Raw genomic sequence first — 20,255 nt, 5'->3', positions numbered from 1 at the left:
CTTCTCATTAATAGACTGAATTAAATTACTGGGTGACATGAATGCCAGGTTAGGTTATGCCGTTTGTGACATGATGAACAGGGACGAGTTAACTGGTTATATGTACTCCTACCCTGATATATATGATGATGTTACTGTAAATCCCCTAATGATAATGCAGAAATTCTGTCAACTCTCTGTAATGATAATAACTTTGTAGTGGTGAATAATCTTAACCCGCCCCATCCCGACCACTTTTCCACCACTGACTCCCCCCAATCCCGACCATTTTTGATTTTTTTTTTTTTTTGGCTCAAACCTCAGCTTCTGGTGACAAACATCGAATATTCATAGAGAAATTGCTCACCTGAGGTTTAAAATACTCGATCCAGGTAGGAGTACCTCCTTACCTTACAGGGTTTTCTATCAGGCTGGCTGCAAAGAAAATGAGTTCCATGGGAGGATAACTATTCCACACCACTCATAAACGGTATTTATTTATTTATTTGGTACGAATTTATATGTAGTATGAGAGTATATTGGTTTTCAAACAGTAATATAGGCATTATAAGCATTGTTTCACTCACTGACTCATCACCATACCTGACCTTTTTTTGCCACATTACCTGATCATCATTTCTGACTGTTTCTTCCTCTAATGTTTGTCCTCCACATTGTCATCGATTGGGGAATCACTCTGGCCCTGAATTTCGTACCGTGGCATGACATGGCTTCACTGGCCAGGTCACTGATAACAGGTGAATTGCTGAGAAAAGGGCATGCAGGGGGGGGAGGAGGTCATGCTGGGTAAGGCATTGTCCCTGCCTGGCATCTTGTAGAGGAAGGTGTCACATGTATATGTGCCAAAAATCACTCACGAAAATTGAAAATTGTGCAAATTAGGGACCTTCCAATTGATTCGCATTTATGTACGTCGACGGGATTGGCAGTGACAAAACGTGTGGACGTTAATTCACGTCAACGGGACGCCGCGGGTTAAGACAGCAAATAACCACTTTGTGAGTAATAAAAAAAAATTATAGGAAATGTGGCTTGCGGATGTCGAAGCTGGACACATATGTAGCGTCACCACAGTTATTAGGTTATCTGAGCGGTTTTAATGTTATACAGCACGACGATCTTCCCCCTGATCACGCCCCCTTGACTATATCTTTAGCCACGACTGGTCCAGATATGGATAACATTTTGTCTCGGGCTAAATCACTGGGTGATCTTGCTGTGCTTTATGGAAACACATCACATAGCCATATTATAAAACCGATTAGTTTTCGCTTTATTGATAAGCAGCTGTTTTATGATTGTGCGGTGCAGTTAGAAGTAGCATGTGATAATAGTGACATTGAAAGCATGGCAAGCAGTGTGGCAAATGTCCTGTACCAATGTGCTGGAGAGAGTGTAAGTGACAAATGATTACAGTGTTACGAGATGGGTGTAGGCAACACAAGATAACTAAATCTGACTGCGTAAAAACTTAGAAAAACAAAGTGAAAAGGAAACTGAAAAAATAGTTAAGTGATGAAAAACAAAACCAAAAAAACTAACACCAATCTCGCAACACAGGTCCGAAAGTAAATAAAATTAGCTGACTTTAGCAAGGGCCAAATAAACACAATGAAAAATACCTAATATAATACAAGCTAATAATGTTTACAGTATTTAAAATGAGATAATGAAACACAAAAGAATGGGAAAAACTAGTAACCTGATAATACCCTGACTAATCACACAAGTCTGGGAACAAACTTGCCAACCAAAAGAAATAAAATCATACAAAAAGAGATAACTAAACTGCACTCAACTGCCACAAATAATAATAATAGAGTAATAATAATACCGTACTTGTGATTGGATGCTAATACGAAGTAAAAAGCTGTTCAGAAATATATACAACACACAAAATACTGCTTCCCCTCCCTCTCTGATCTCCAGTCCAAACACTCCCTCTCCCAATGCCAATCCCACAGAAACTCTCCATTCAAAATTCTCCACCTTATACACCCTTCAGCTGCATGTACATGTCAACACGCAGTTGGAGGCCAGACAAGAATTATACAGAAAAGAGTTAAGCAAATTAATCTCTCCCCCAAACTCCAAACGTTATAAATATTGCTGGTGAATACAAATCTTTATGTCGCCAGTTTAAGCTCCACCAAAAGTTGCTGATATTAAAAACAATTTTAGTCACACCTGCGTCGAGAGAGCAAACAGAATTAACTAAGACTTTATAAATGTGGACACACCGAACAAGCAACAACATGAAACGAGTGCATGTGCGTAGATGCTGACATACGCAGCATCGACACACATACACACACACCCAGTGACGCACGCACTATACATACAAGCACATTATAAACAAAAATATATATGCATTCTTACACACATAACACGCCCACACCAAAGAAAGAATTTTCTTTTCGGAAAATTCGTTCTTAAGAACGTGACAAACAATCAGCGATCATATTGTCAACACCCTTAATATGTCTAACATCCAAATGGAACTGTTGAAGGAACAAACTCCAACGCGTCAATCGCTTATTCTTCATCTTCAAATTATTCAGAAATCTGAGTGGGTGATGATCAGTATATACAATGCAAGTAGGTCCAAATGCAGGGACATACACAGAAAAGTGCTGCAGGGCGACGATCAGGGCTAATAGTTCCTTTTCGATAACAGAATAATTAGTTGAGGAACAGAAAACTTCTTACTGAAAAAACAAACAGGATGCTCTACGCCATGATCATCGTCGTCCTGCATTAATACAGCTCCTGCACCCACATTACCAACATCTACAAGTTTAAATGACTTATTACAGTTTGGTGCAGCCATAACTGGATAATTAAAAAAGATCTCTTTGGCTGCATCAAAACTATCGTGAATTGCTGCCAAACCCATATTTGTTCTCTTTGGGTCGATATATGTATATGTGTATACTGTATGTGTGTACGTTTGTATGTATGTGTGTATGTATATGTATGTGTCTATATATGTATGTATATGTATATATATATGTATGTATACTCATGTGTATCTTATGTATGTGTATATGTATGTATATTTATTTTTTGACTTGGAATATGTTTTACTAACTCAATATTTTGTCTACTCGTTTCATCTACTGCCGTTATATATATATATATATATATATATACCTAGGCTGCTTCCCCAAAGGAAAGGGAGGTAGCCGAGACAGGACGACACACTCCCCATTTACTCATCCATTCAAACACATTCATTCGCATCTTAGCCCCAAAGGGGAGAACGGACAGATCCTCACCGCACCACAAAGCACAAGGGTCAACTGCGCAATGCAATCAGTGACATCCGCAGCAGGGCCCGACAGCAGAGCTGGTTTACCCATGCCACATCATAACAAACCCATTCCCTTACCCGCACCTGACCTGACTAGCTGATCAGACCAAATGCGGGAGAATATTCCCTCAGGGCTGCGTCATCACTTATTCACAGTTTCTCTCCATTTATTCTGTCACGCACAGCCACTCTTCCTTGCTCAACAGACATCGCTCTCGCATCCAGCGCTCTCTTCACACTGTCTATCCATCCTATTTGTGGTCTTCCCCTCAGCCTTGCACCTCTCACATCAGATCTAGTTATCTTTTTCACCAATCGCTCATTATCCATTCTCTCCATATGCCCAAACCATCGCAACACCCTCTGCTCAACTATACCAGCCATCTCCCAAACAACTCCAGTTCTCCTTTGCATTTCATCATTTCGCACTCGATCCTTTCGCGTCACTCCACACATACTTCTCAGACACCTCATCTCCATTACATTCAAACTTTTCCTCTCTGCTACACCCATATTCCATGTTTCAGCCCTAAGTAACGCAGTCGGTACCACAACTCCCTCATACAGCCTTCTCTTTACATCCATTCTAAGCGAACGACATCTAAACACTTTCTTCATTCCTCCCAGCACCTTTCCTACTTCATTTATTCTAAACTTCACTTCTGCATCTATTCTTCCATCAAGAGCAACATGTGACCCTAGATATTTAAAACACTCTACCTCCTCAAGGAACTCGCCATTCAAAACTATATTCATCCCCCTACCATCTGCCAACCTCGTACACTTCATCACTTTACTCTTATTCTCATTTACTTTCAATTTCCTCCTTTCACACACCCTTCCAAACTCCTGTCTCAATCTCTCCTCTGAATCAGCCACCAGTGCAGTATCATCTGCAAACAGCAGCTGCTTCAGATTTCACTCTCCACCATCAACATTCACCAGACTCAGACCTCCACCTAAAACTCTTGCATTCACCTCCCTTACAACTCCATCCATGTAAATATTAAACAACCAAGGCGACATCACACATCCCATATATATATATATATATATATATATATATATATATATATATATATATATATATAGATATATATATTTTTTATGTGTCCGACTCTGGGCATGGGCTTCACAGCCTGCTATCAAGGCCCAGCAGTCCTCCTACATACCATACACCTCTACATGTCACCACTTCGGCGCTAACACCCACCGTCCATATTGAATACATGCTAGGGCTGTCTCATAAAGGACTGGTGTATTGGTATTAGCGGGGGTATTTTTACGACATGTCGGCGGGTCTTCTGGTAGATCAGTAAAGCCTGATTTAATGAAATTCAAAATCCTTAAACTGTTCCCTGCCCCAGCCGGGATTCGAACCTGGGTCCGTAAGGACTGCAGGCCACCTCTCTACCGATTGAGCCACCGCCTCCCCCAAAAATATATATCATATATATATATATATATATATATATTGTTATAAGAAAGTGTATTTGGTGGACTCCGGATGTGTAAGAAGTTTTTGTCCTTTCTTTCAGTGTCGAGAGGTCCAGAGTTGTTACATAATCTCCATTTTTTATTTTTTTTAATAAATGTAGGCTGTGGTTAATAAACTATCTATCTATCTATCTGCGTGTGTGTGTGTGTGTGTGTGTGTGTGTGTGTGTGTGTGTGTGTGGGTGGGTGTGTGTGTGAACAAAATAGCTCGAATCGTTTTTATCCGATTTTCCTTAATTTCATGGAGGGATAGAGGACAAGTCAATGGATCAGCAGTCAGATTCACAGTCCTAGGTAAAAAGTTTAACCTCGCAAGGTTAACTTATACCAGTATTTACGATTTAGACCAAACATGGCAAGAAGATTATGGGTAATGGAAAAATGTAAGAGTATGATGTTGAAGACAGTTATTAAAAGGTCACACTCACAGAGCAAGGTCAGAATTCGACGTGAAAATCTGTTTTGAATAAAATAAGTGAAGCAGCTTCGATCTTATTTGAAGTAAACTTAGTGGGCAGGGTAAAGATGAGGTAAAAGTTGACCTACTGTCTTTGAAAACATTAGGTCAAAGGTCAGACTCCCATGACAAGGTCAACTGAAGTACTTTTTGTTCGATTTACACGAAAATTTCATGAAGGGTACAGGGTACTGAGCAGATAAAAGGTTGCGTAATTTGGAGCAACCAGTCAAAAATTCAAGGACACAGGGAAAGCATAATAGTCGGTTTCACAGGACAACGTCAGCTCAGAGTTATTATTTGATTTAGGCCAAACTTGCTGAAAGTGGTAAGGGTGAGGCAAGAATGAAATAATTCTGTTCTGAGAGGAATCAGTGGAAGATCAGGGTCACAGAGCAAAGTAAAAATTAAAGCTGTTAAACTAGTTGGTGGGAGCGAATGTTGCACTCTGTGAGCGTTTTTTCTTTTTCTCTTCTGTTTATATACATACACACACACACACACACACATATATATATATATATATATATATATATATATATATATATATATATACTGTAGAATTTCTATTGTTGGTTTTTCATTCGAGAGAGTCCCTGGCCAATCACAGAAGTTCATTACTAAGTCATGGTTCCTTGAAATACATTTGCCCTTCCTCACATGGCCATCAACTGAGCAGAAGGAGTTGAAGGCAGATTAGAGCACACATTCTGTGATATCTTAAGCCCATTGGTATAATATTCAGTTATTTAAGGATATATTTCACTCTCTTCCATCAATATCTGAAAACACTGGTGGGCAATAATCTAGATGCCTGCCTCAAAAAACTCGAATTTGTCAGTGATAATGCAGGTAAATCATTACACCACGATGATCTCTCTGGCGTTTCCCTAATTATCCCTACTTCATTTTTTTTTCCACAGCAAAGAGTAAACCTGAAGAAGAACAGGAATAAATTACACTAGAGATTGGGACCAGAAGGGTCTGTATTTATCATGGATCCTAATCAGACTGTAGGATGAATAAGTCTGTTTGAAAACCATAGAGGTTTGGGATTATTCCTGGAATGCAAACCATGGGTGGAAATCACCCAGGCAAATGAACACAGCGAAGGCAACACACAATCGATGGCTGGAGCAGGTTAGGACGCAACGAAGCCTGAGGATGCTCTGAGCTGTGGTTGTGACAGGTAGTGCATTGCTCCTCTCTCCTTAGATTTTGTATAAGGAGGCAGTTTTGGATGTTTAGCAAAAAAGGCTGTGTGCCCTTGCCATTACAGCCCTGTCTGCACTGACTTCGCTTGTCACCAGGTAAGTGATAATGTGCTTGGAAATTGTCAGCAATACATATTTGTACTAGGATTAAATAAAAATAATGTCCAAAAAACAAGGGAATTTATTCTTTGGTTAAATACAAAAAATCCATGGATTTTTCTTTCCCAGTCACTAGATAAAGCCATAGATATGAAAAAAGAAAGAAAAAAAAAAAAGCAGATTGTGTTCATTTTCAGGAGTAAATAACTGTAAAAAAAATTATTTGCACATGTAACTTAAAAAAAAAAAAAAAAAAAATATCTCCAGCGCAGTGCTGACTGAAGCCAGGGAGGCACAGGTGCCCTAGCTGAGGCTCCTAGGTTCCAAGTTTGTTTGTACCAATGCTCAGCTTTTCATGTCCAGTATTAGCCAATCTCAGGATTTTTTGGTTCAAGTCACTAGAAAAATTACAAATTTTTAGTTACTTTTTTTCAGGTCACCCCTGTAATATTAAGTTTAAAGTTTTAGTGCAATTTTTTGGGGGGAATTTATAGAAGAGTTTTATTTTCAGTGCATGTTGTAATATTTAATAAAAGTTGATTATAAGTATTTTTTATTAATTTCCTAAAAAATGGGTGTATTTAACCCGGGGTTGGTAATGGTGTTATGGAAACTAGGGGTTTACGTTTCAGAGTTAAGCTACATAGTCCAAACATTTAATAGCAATAAATCACCCTTCTGTGAGTGTCATTATGTGAGCAATAACCCCCAACCAACTTCATACATAAGCCCTGTTGGGTCATATCTTATTGGTGTGCCTTAACCAACTAGACCACCTGGGTTTTATGGGTACGGTACCACCCAGCGAAGTAAATTGCTCCCTGGCTAAAAGCCTTCATTGGCTTGTCACCCAGTAGCCTACAGTCACATGAAGTCAACATTGCACAATATACATGGATGGTGGCATCCCCAGCTAACACCAAAATTCAGAAATCATATTGATGTTTGTAATAATTATGAAGTGTATGGGTGGAGTTACATGTATAAGCAAGTATCTTACAACCTGAGATCATGACAGATTGTGAATACCCATATGGCATGAAGGGAAGCAGGGACCAAGTAAATGAGCTTTAGTGGTGTAAGGAGAATTTATCAAAGTTTTCAAAATCATATTCTTGTATGAGGGACCTTGAAAGCATAAAAAGGCTATCCTATACACAACTTATTCTTAACCCGTCACGTCTCGAGGTTTTCCGCACCTCCGACATCCCCCAGTCCCGAGGTATTTTCGAAAAAAAAAAATTTGGCTAAAACCTCCACTTTTGGTGAGAAACATCGAAAATTCATAGAGAAATCGCTCACCTGAGGTTTAAAATACTCAATCCAGGTAGGAGTTCCTCCTTACCTGACTGGGGTTTCTAACATGCTGGCACCAAAGAAAACGAGTTCTATGGGAGGGTAACTATTTTATCCACTCATAAATGGTATTTATTTATTTACTTGGTACGAATTTATATGTAGTACAAGAGTATATTGGTTTTCAAACAGTGATATAGGCATTATAAGCATTGTTTCACTCACTGACTCATCACCATTCATGACCTTTTTTTTCCCACATTACCTGATCATCATTTCTGACTCTTTCTTCCTCTAATGCTATGTACTTGTCCTCCACATTGTCATCGATTGGGGAATCACTCTGGCCCTGAATGTCTTTATTGGCCAGGTCACTGGTAACAGGTGAATTACCGAGACAATGGCGTGAGGGGGGAGGGGGGAGGTTATGCGGTGTAAGGCATTGTCCCTGCTTGGCATCTTGTAGAGGAATACAGGAAGGTGTCCCGTGTATACATACGAAAAATCACACGCGAAAATTGAAAATTGTGCAAATTAGAGACCTTGCAATTGCACGACGTACCGGTACGTCGCCGGGACTGGCAAATGCAAATCGTTGCAACGTACCCATACGTCGACGGGATGGGGCGGGTTAATGAAGTTTTATAATATCAAACCAAACTGAATAGGCAATAACCCTTGCCATGCTAATTCTAATGAACCCAATTACCTTCTCTGAATCATTGATATTTTGTCATCAGATCAAGTGTTTCTGAGCTCGAACTCTTCCTCATCCTCGTCTTTTTGTAATTAACACCTCATGGGTGGGTGTGAGGGCAGAGATAAGTCCCAAACCTGTGGGAGGTAGACGGGTGTGAATCCGCCATTGCTGGGCTACAAACAAAAACTAAATTACTGTTACGTCCCCGTCCCCACACTGCCACAGGCTCTAACAGCAGTAGTACAGTGTAAGAAGGACGTTGTCCAGTAAGTTGTTCTTCCTATGGTTAGCCTTTAGCTGTGCAGTACACAAGATCAGCTGAGGCAAAAATAAACACTGGCTCCTTAAAGTTCCCTGTCTTTATTTTCCAAGTCATTCCATTTAATGCTTTTCAATTTCACTTCACTGTTCTCACAAGCACTGGAGCTATAGCCTACACACTTTACTAACGGCTATTACATTTAATGCTTAACAACACTTCACAGTTATTACATTTCACTGTTAGTCCACTTAATGCTTGACAGTTCACTATTTTCTCAAGTTCCAACGATATACAAACTTCAATAACCCGTCAATGTCTGCCATTGTTTTCACAAGTACCAAGAATAATCTTCACTGACAGTAATTACACTTAATGCTTGCCAGCAACTCTTCACAAACCTCACTAACAGCACTGCACTGATACTGCACTACACTCAAACTGAACCAAAACCGACTGCACTTCACTCAAACTGAACTGAAACCTGACTAAACTCATAATAATCTCTACCCCATCTTATATAAGCTTGCATTGTACAAGAAACTTCTACTTCTCTACAATTCTGGTAAGCGCTGGTCTTGCGTCAGCCCCTAGTAACAACAGTTACAAACTAGGAGACATCAAAACATGCAAGAGTCTTCTTACGTTACATAACACTCTAAATCACTCACCATACAAACTTTAATTACTTAATTTAACAAGCAATCACTTAAATAAAACATTATAAAGAAAAAGAGCATAAAAATAAATGAATGTTTAACTTACGAAATAACTACACTTACAAACACCAGGCAAACTGGCAACTCTGATGACTCGTACTGGAATTTACGGTACGAGAAACGTCTCGAAGGTACGAGACTACCTAACTGGCAAATTTCCCTTCATAATACTTCCCTAGTTCTTTGTCGTCTCGACAAAACTACACAGTATATAAAAAACATAAACCCTAATCCTAACGAAACATCCAACTGTACACAAAATAATCTTTCAACTTATCAGGTCTTCTTCTCTGCTGCTTCTTATGAAGTCCTTGTTCCTCCATGTAGTCCACTCTTCCTGGAAGGTCTTGGTCCTCTTTTTGACAAAGCACACAGCACAGGTCCGACACCACTTTTCAACATCCTGATGCATGCCAATCAAGTAGAACTTGTGTTGCAGCTGGCTTAGAATTTTCTTCACTCCCAGGTGCCCACTAGTGATCTGGTTATAGGACTCATCCAAGAAATCAGACCTTATCTTCTGCAGAACCACCAGCTGCCAAGACTTGCTGAGGCCATTGGGCGTCTCCCACTGACGCTCCAGTTGTCCGTTGTTCAAATGCAGAAGGTCCCACTGACACCAGTAGCTCTTGGTCGCAGGGCTTAACCTGGAAACTCCTCTCCATGATGGTCGCACTGCACTCCGCTGCAGCCACTCCAGCACCGGTTGCAAATCTGCCCCCTCCATCTGCATCCTCCCCAGGTCTTCTCCATCCAACGCCGTCCCCATCACTACAGTACAGCAGCATTTCTTCCTACGATTCCCATTCCTACTACGCTGCATGTCGTCTGTCCTTTTGTCTTCTTTCACACTATTCATCAAGTTTTTCTTGCATTTCTTCAGTGGTGAGTCTTCTGCAGTGTTCTTCTTATCATTCCAACCATTCTGATCCACAAGTATCTCAAACTGTGCACGGTAAGCTTCCCAAGATACTCTAAGAGGTATGTTCTTAACTGGATCCCCATTATAGCAATGCACTTCACTGGTGTGGGGCCTAAAAACTGAGGCATCATACTTATGTCCGGGACTTGAACCTCCAACATTCTGATTATTCAACCCTGCAATGCAATCTTCAGATGACCGGGATCTCCCAAGGTTCACCATACACTGTCCACTCCTTTCATATGCTCTCTACACTAACCTGAGGCTCAGCATTGCAATATTTCTCTACAGCCTCAATTTTCTCACTAATTATCAGCACATTGTCAGCTACATGCTTCGACTGGTTATCTACATGCTGTCTGCATTCCATCACTATTCCCTTACTAATCTTCAGCTGGTTGTCCACATGCTGTTTGCACTCTGTCACTATTTCCTCACTAGCCTAATTGTCTTCAACTGCTCGTCTACATGCTGTTTACAATCTATCACATTATTGCTTACCTCATACTTATGTTGTTCTAGCTTGGCATCTACTTCCTCCTTAAGTTGTTGCTGTTCTTCCTTCATTTCCCTCATGAATCCATCTAGCTGTCCTTGCACCCACAGTTGTACTTCCCTCTGTTGCTCCTCTGATGCCTGTTGAAGTTGCTCATATCATTCTTTTTGTTCTTCACATTGTGCCTCTAGCTGAACCCTATGTGCCTTCACTAGTAGAGTTCGTGCTTTATTAGTTCTTTGAGTTCTTTCTCTCCTTCAATCACTGCCAGTAGTTGGACACTTCGTGCTTCCAATTGCTTCATGATTGCATTCAATGTCAGCTTGTCTTCCTGCCCAGCTCGGCCTCTTGTCTGGACACCTTCTTGCTCCATGTCGAAGATTAGACTCACTGCAGCCCTGAATTAATAATCCCACTCCTGACACCTGTTACATCTCAGTCCCCACACAGCCACAGGCTCCAACAGCAGTAGTACAGTATTGGAAAGATGTTGCCCAGTGAGTTGTTCTTCCTATGGTTAGCCTTTAGGTGTGAGGACACAAGATCAGCTGAGGCAAAAATAAACACTGGCTCCTCAAAGTTCACTGTCTTAATTTTCCAAGTAATTCCACTTAATGCTTTTCAATTTCACTTCACTGTTCTCACAAACACTGGAACTATAGCCTACACACTTTACTAACGGCTATTACATTTAATGCATAACAACATTTCACAGTTATTACGCTTCACTGTTAGTACACTTAATGCTTGACACTTCACTGTTTTCTCAAGTTCCAACGATATACAAACTTCAATAACCCGTCACTGTTTGTCACTGTTTTCACAAGTACCAAAAATAATCGTCACTGACAGTAATTACACTTAATGCTTGCTAGCAACTCTTCACAAACCTCACTAACAGCACTGCACTGATACAGCACTACACTCAAACTGAACCAAAACCGACTGCACTTCACTCAGACTGAACTGAAACCCGACTAAACTCGTAATAATCTCTACCCCATCTTGTATAACGCTTGCATTGTACTAGAAACTTCTACTTCTCCACAATTCTGGTAAGCGCTGGTCTTGCATCAGCCCCTAGTAACAACAGTTACCAACTAGGAGAATCAAAACATGCCAGAGTCTTCTAACGTTGCATAACTCTAAATCACTTAAATTATTTATTTTAACAAGCAATCACTTAAATTAAACATTATAAAGAAAAAGAGCATAAAAATAAATTATTGTTTAACTTACGATATAACTATGCGTAGTGACGGGCTTCTTCTGACAATGTCCACTTTTCAAGCGAAGGTGGACGAATCTACATCATCATCAGTACGCTTACAAACACCAGGCAAACTGGCAACTCTGACGACTCGTACTGGAACTTATGGTACGAGAAACATCTCGAAGGTACGAGACTACCTAACTGACAAATCATCCTTCATAACATTACTAAATATGCGGTATTTGGCAACTGCGGTTTGGCAGGACTTGGCAGCAAATCCAGTGGTGTAGAGGTAGACTCAACGTTCCCGTGGAAACCACTGATGCTTCCTCGTGCTTGAAATTATGGCAGGGAGACTCATCGCCTCATATGAGTTGATTAGTGTGGCCAGGGATGGCCTGCATATCTGAATTACTAAATATGCGGTATTTGGCAACTGTGGTATATCAAGGATTGGCAACACGTCTGATGCACACACACCACAAAGCCAGGAGACAGGACGTGTGTGCTGGGCATTCCCCAGGTCCTGTTCTCCCCACTTACTCTTTTTTAATCAGCCCATACACCACTGACCGGGCTAATGTATGGCCCGGCCTGCACTATATGTGCAGGGAATCTTTCAAAAAAAAAAAAAAAAAAGTCTGATGGCGTAGCGCGGCGGGGGTAAAAAAAAAAAAAAAAAAAAAACTGCTGAAATCGTCTGGGGATAATATGAAGGAAATAAAGAATAGGTCATCATACTGAAGAAGTTAGTGTTTCACTCCAGTGACGTATTTAAACTATCTATTCATGATAAAGCCACACCATGCTGTTCAGCTTTGGCAAGACCTTCTGAAATGAAAAGGAAAATAATGACTGTATTTAATCTCATGAGTCTGGAAATCTTGAAAGATGAATAAAATGGTGTAAAGATAGCAGCATTGAAAAAAGAGTACGTTATCGAATTGAGAGAGCTACGCATGAGAAAGTCTGTACCGGTAAATATGCAATCAAGTGGAAGGGGAATAAACAAAACGAGGATTGGAGGCCAGACAGGGAGAATATTATAGTTTCCGTGATGAAAGACGCTAGTGATCAGCGTGAAATGGTGATGCATTGACCTTTCCTGACTCTCTCTCCCTTCCCCCCTCCCTCTCTTTCTCTCCCATTGTTAAGTCCTTGGCGTCTTTGATTTCAGCAGGATTTTAGCTTTTGGCGGCTTTTTAGACGTACCTGCCTACCAGTAAGGCATGTCTACAGTCTTATAGGATTCTGTGTGCATTTCTTGAACTTCCAACAACATTTCTGAACAGGATGTCCATAATATCCTATTGTAGCTAACAACACGCGATTTTATTAAGTTCGGTGTGTGTGTGTGTGTGTGTGTGTGTGTGTGTGTGTGTGTGTGTGTTGATTCCCAGATTATTATCACCAAGAGAGGGACTGATGCAGTTTTTTACAAGATAATGTAGGGAATAATTACCAGTTTTGATTAAGCAACTGGATGATGATAATGAATGAACAAATCTCTTCATTTGTCTTCAAAAACCGATGACCACAATACTTATATATACTGCCCTGGTACATGCAATCGAGAGAGAGAGAGAGAGAGAGAGAGAGAGAGAGAGAGAGAGAGAGAGAGATGTTCAACATAATGCGACACTAGGCATTTGAGGCATTGAGCGTAAGAGACAACTATGACGATAAAAAAGATAAATTTAGTTATTAATGAGAATGGAATAGGTAACTGATATTCTATTGCGACCGAACAGTCTAAACGTATTAGTGAACATTAACCAATGTAGCCATACTTTTGGTTGTTTTTGATACGTACAAGTGATTTTTTATTTTTACCTTATGATACATTACATGTAGCTTTCAGTATCCCATTCAGCAGGCTTAATTAAATCGTCTGCAGTTAGTAGGAGTAAAAAAAAAAAAAAAAAAAAAAAGAGGATGGATGTGTTTGGATTAAGTCTTTACCACGATGAGATTTTGTTTAATTCTTGTCGCCTCCAGTAGCTTACACTGAAGCTAGAACTACCTCCTGTATTGAAGAGCTTAACGAAGGCAGTGTCTTGCCTCTCAAGTTCAAAAACATTTCGTCAACTGCACAGTCGCGTGTAAACAGCAAAATCATCATTCATTCATTCATTGCCAGACGCCATGTATCCCAAATGGGGTGGCCAAGGGCTTAGAGTTAATCTAAATATATAATTCATGTTCAGTTTAAACGGATTAACCTTTATTTAAGTAAAGCTCTCGATAATGAACTGGTCTGAGAAAAGATGATAGATATGGCAACAGGACTTCAATTATCGATTAAGGATATTTTCTTGGGTGGCTTAGTTTGGAGAGAGAGAGAGAGAGAGAGAGAGAGTCACTAGTGATCTCCCTCGCTTTCGAATGACACCAAGCTCCTGACTTCCACTCTCCTTTCAAATTCCTTTTTCTTCCCTCTTTCTTCTCCTTATCTTCTCTCTCCTCCTCTTCCTTCTCCTCTTCTTCTTACCCATAACTGACTCCGTGACTGATGACTTGGTGAGGAGTTTTCTCCCAAGTTTCCTCGCTTTTTCCTTCCTTCCTCTCCTGTTTCTTGTCTCCTTCCTTCGTGGCCACAATGTGTTTCCTTTCCTTTCATTCACAACACTCGTGAAAATCATTTCATCTTCATTCTTTCCTTTTATATCCTACTTCTCTCCCATCTTATTTTTACTTCTTCCTTTTCCCAGTCTCCTTTACTCTTTCGTTCTCTTCCCCTTCCTCCCTTTCTCCTACCCCTCCTGCTCCTCTTTCTCCTCCTAATCCTTCTTTTGCTACCCGTAGCTTGTTCCTGAGTCGGTGTGTACGGCTTTTCCCCCAGGTGTAACTCAGAATATCCAGTTATTATGAGCACCGGTATCAAAACATTCTGGCCTGTGTGGAGAGAGAGAGAGAGAGAGAGAGAGAGAGAGAGAGAGAGAGAGAGGAAGGCAGTTATTTAGCAAGAAAGCGAAACACAGAAAAATAATGGGCGCATAAAAGGTGAAAATTATGGGAGAAACAAAGATGAAGGCGAAACAATGAGAGATGAGGAACAAATATACACTGTATATGAGGCATAAAGAAGATAAAAAAGAAGGATAGTTATCAGAGACAGAGAGTCACGACAGGAATGAGAAAGAAATAGTGAGAAAGAAAAGAAAGAGGACCAAAACAGGAATGAGGAAAGACAGCAAAAAATGACAGGGGAAAATAAATGGAGACAAATAGAAGAATGAGAACAGAAAATGGGATGACAGAGAAGAGAGCGATAAGAATTGAGGAGCAATGCACAGGAAATCCAAAAAGGAAATGAAACAAAAAGGATGGAATAAGAGGACAAAGAAAGATACGGAATAAATGACGAATGTTAAATCAGGGTACAGTGACACAAAGCAGAGAAACAGAGAAAAAAACATCGACTACAACTACAGAACATCAAGATAAGAAGTACATGGATAGTGGAGAAAAGAATCTAAGAAGACCAGTAGAGAAAAGAAGAGAAACGGAGGGCGAAAAGGGGCACTCGGAGAGTGGAATACCCGCGCGACCAAGTGGCCAGAGGCCGATCATTGATTTTTCGCTGTGACCTCGACCTTCGCAGATTGCTCTCTAAATCAAATCTTCCTTGATTTACCCTGAACCTTCCTACAAAGTTTGGTCAAAATCAGATCGTAACATTTTAAGATGACCTTGCCAAGTGATCTTGACCTTTGATGTCCCTATGGTCTTGACATTTAACAGACTGTTTTCGAAATCTAAATCCTGTATTCCCGCCTTGCGCATAATCCTTCCACAAACTTTGCACTTAATCGGAATAAAAGTTATTGTTATAAAACTAATAAGTTCTGGCTTACCCCCAACGCTAACACCTTGTGTGGATAGAATCGGATCAAAACTTTTTTATTTACTTTGTTAACCATCACCCACACAGGACGAAGTTTGTCTTTGCCCTGTGATCTTGATTATTGACCACTTAGTGTCAAAATCAACCCACTTCCTTCTTGCATTAACCTGAACATTTTCACCAAATATACAGTAACTTGACACGGACAAAAACAAATAAAAGGTGACTTTGCTTGATTAACTTTTGGCCTAGCTCATTGACCTTGACATTTTACGTATTGTTTTGATAAAAAGTGTGTCCCATCCTCCCATCCTATAAACTTCGTCGCTCTCGTTCAGGGTTGGTATGAGTGAAATCAGGTGATTTAAATCAGTGATTAAGATAAAAAAAAAAAAAAAAACAATTTCTGACACATTAAATGTGTCACGTGGGTCATATTATAAGAAATGGATATTTTCAAAACCAGTTTTGTTTCTTACTTATTTAATTTGCGGAAAAAGACTCTTAAAGGAAAACAATTGCTAACGAAGTAAAGGGATGTTATTTCAGTGCATCAACATATTCAGGAATTATTATTTACCGTCAGCTAATGAAAATCTTTCTTTTATTAAATGATTAGGTAATGTATCGAGAATTTTAAAATATCAGCAGTCATACAGGCAACATGTTTATTTCTTGTTTCTTAAGATGTTCAGGATTATCAGCAGTTAATACTACTGTATTAAATATATCTAGATGAGAAAGTGAATGGGAGGTTTTCCTTAAGACATATTTGGCAGTACCACATGCAAGAGTTAACTGATACTCCCAATCCTTCATGTAAGCAACAGGTCAACTATGCAACTGTCTTCTTCTGTCCGTATTTTCTTCTGCCAGTGACCTCCAGTCTTTTAAACACAATGTATCCAGGCATCTCGATGTGAACTGTTCTTGAGTTTTGTGTGTGTGTGTGTGTGTGTGTGTGTGTAATTCACCGGGTCGGTCAGGATCACTTGATGGTTGTGATCGTCAGCTTTTACCCTCCCGGAAGGGAGCTGAGAGCTCATAGTCCGATCTAAGGGCAAGGCTGTGACCTTCACACACGCACACACCCGTCCCCTTGCTCAAGGGGGACAGTAACCACCCACTTCGTCAGTGAAACTTTTCGCAACCTGAGCGAGGCGCGAACTCCCGTCTACCAGATGGCAAGCGAGAACGTTACCACTGCACCAGCGAGCGGTGTGTGTGTGTGTGTGTGTGTGTGTGTGTGGTAACAGTATTAAGGGTTTGTAGTTTTTGGGTCCATCTTTCTTCCATAAAAACTGCCGGTATTAATTTACACGGTTAATGCCCATCTTATCAAGAATATCTTCTTTCACTTGATCTTTCCAACAGCAGCCGTCAGAACATATTATTTAATTTCTTACTGTCGAACTGCAGTCAATGTTTTGCCATTCTGAGGCAAATTCAACACATTTTATATTTAATTCACTGTATCTGACATTTACGAGTAAACTGTGTAATACTGTCAGATATAACTTGGAGCAAAGCTTTATTTACTGGTGAATTTTCTAGCTCTTCCGAGTGTATAGTATTTAATTCGTATTGTCCTCTCCCTTCTTTCCTCTCTCTTCCCTCCGTTTCCTAGCCCGTCTCGCTCCTCTTTCTAATCCTCCCTTCCCACATTTTCTCTCCATTCCCTCCATCCCTTCCTCACGCCGGAGTAAAGCAAGAAAAATAGGTATACTTAAACAGTGCTCAGGGATGGACCAGGTGTTGCATATCCATATGTGACTCAGTTTATCATCACACCCGCCACATCTGTCCCACTTTCTCCCTGTATTTTTAAAGCCTCCCCAGTTTCTTTCATATTTCACGTTTTTTTCTGTTCTTGCATGTTATTTCAATTTTGCATTCACTCTTTGTGTTGGTATTCCTCCCTGTCCATCTTCTGATTTCCTACTTTCTACCAGTTCTATATGTGTTATTTTCTTGACGTATCTTTTTTTTTATCTTTCTTTAATGGGTCTTTGTTTCTGCATCGCTGCATTTCGTGTTTTCCTTTATCTCTGTACCTTTTTGGCCTCTGAGATGTACAGAATATCCAGCTCTGGCTGACTGTCAGGAAACTCGGTGAAAACCTCTCCCATCTGCCCGCCCCCCCTTTTTTTTTTTTGCTTTACCTTTAATATTTCTCTTATTAATTACAGCGTTTCTCCTGTCTTTCCGTCGTTAGTGGTTAAATTTTTTTCTGTCTTTAAAGTTCATTCTGTGTGTGTGTGTGTGTGTGTGTGTGTGTGTGTGTGTGTGTGTGTGATTTCACTTTTATCTGTCTAATCTGAATGGTTTCTGAAATGCATAACCAACTGGAGCTCACTGTGAAAACAGACAGTGATGAACTCCTCTCTCTTTTTTTCTGTCATTAATAGCATTTTTTTTTTTTTTTTTTTTTGCAGCGGGTAGTTTTTTTTTTTTTTTTTTTAGTTTTGTTTTCTACCAGTCATATTTTCCCGTGTCTTTTGCCATATGCACAGGGTGCCACTCATTGAGTTACTGTAGTCTTTTTATAAGAAAAGTGTTATGTTTTGTTATGGGCAAATACACTCACCTGAAATGAGTATGCGAGGTGTTAGTGGTGATACTGCATCATGGCTATAGCATATCCCATTCTCGTCGTTGACACGGTACATATCATCATATGAAGGTTGTGGAGGCATAAAACAACAGTTCCTGATAAACACGTGCATTCGGTTACATCGTACAGAGGAGAGAGAGTTAATAAGTACAAGACTCGTATACATACATCATAAACATTGAGACCGTATCACAGACAATAGAGGATCTAGTAACAAATTAATATAGGATTTGATCCTCTGTTTGTACCTTTCAATCGTGTCATGAAAATAACAAAATGCTTCTTCTCGATGGTACTCTCTCTATATATATAATACTTCCTTCCCCCTTAAAATGAATACAATGCTTCTTGAACACAAATCTAACAATTGTTACAAAATCTAATGTGAATGAAGATACAGAAATGAGGTACAATAATGCAATACTTGATGCATATCTTAAATCTACACTAAGCTTCTTATAAATCTAGCCTATCAGGTGGAATACCTCTGGTGGATCTAGGAGGAAGAACCTTATGTTCAATGGGTGAAGTGTGTACATAACTCTCACCATGCCTAACATCAACTGCTTGGCCTGGAATTTTTAAAGTTTCAGTGTCAGCGGGCGCAAGAGCTTCTGGTGGATTATCTGGAATTAGTACATCTTTGCTCAGTTCAACAGCTTTGTTAGAGTTCTTATCATATGAAGGACGTAACTGATCAACATGTCTTTTCACAATATTACCATCTACACATACATCATAATGCATATCACCAAGTTTACGTGTTACATCTCCTTGTACCCACTTGCTAGGCGTCTTATAAGAACGAACTAACACTGAATATGAAACCTTGAAATCCTTCATCATGCCTTGTTTCTGAAATTGTTTCCAACCCTTATGTTCTTGCACTCCTTGGTAACTAGGTAACATTAAATCTAACTTATTTCTAATTCTTCTACCCATCAAAAGACTAGAGGGCGTCATTTGGGTTGTTGCATGTGGTGTTGTTCTGTATGCAAGCAAAAATTTACAGATACAAGATACTACATTGTCTGATGTAGCTCCTCTACATTTCATATTATGTTTAAATGTTTGAACAAATCTTTCTGCCTCGCCATTTGTGGATGGATGATATGGTGCTGAGAGGATATGTTGGATACCATTTACCTTCAAGAAGTCTTTAAATTCCTGAGAAGTAAACTGAGGACCATTATCTGATACAAGTCTTTCAGGCAGTCCATGGGTAGCAAATATTTGCATTAGAGCTTTAATTGTTGCTCGGGATGTTGTTGTTTTCATGGGAACAACTTCAGGCCACTTACTGAAGGCATCTACCACTAATAGATAAGAGTGGTCTAGGAATGGACCTGCAAAATCTATGTGATGTCGTTGCCATGCAAACTTTGGACATTCCCATGAGTGTAAACGTACAGCTGGAGGGTTATTTTGATGAACAGCACACTCAGCACATTGCTTTACATACTCTTCTATGTCTCTTTCCATACCTGGCCACCACACAAATGACCTGGCAATTGCCTTAGATCTTACAATACCTTGGTGATCAGAATGAACTTCCTGCAAAACACATTTCTTTAGACTCTTTGGAATAATCACTCTAGCTCCCTTAAGC

Source organism: Coenobita brevimanus, chromosome 61 (assembly GCF_032717465.1).
Source record: "Coenobita brevimanus isolate Jiangsu-jjx chromosome 61, ASM3271746v2, whole genome shotgun sequence".
Taxonomy (NCBI): Eukaryota; Metazoa; Arthropoda; class Malacostraca; order Decapoda; family Coenobitidae; genus Coenobita; species Coenobita brevimanus.
This window is presented reverse-complemented; position numbering follows the sequence as displayed.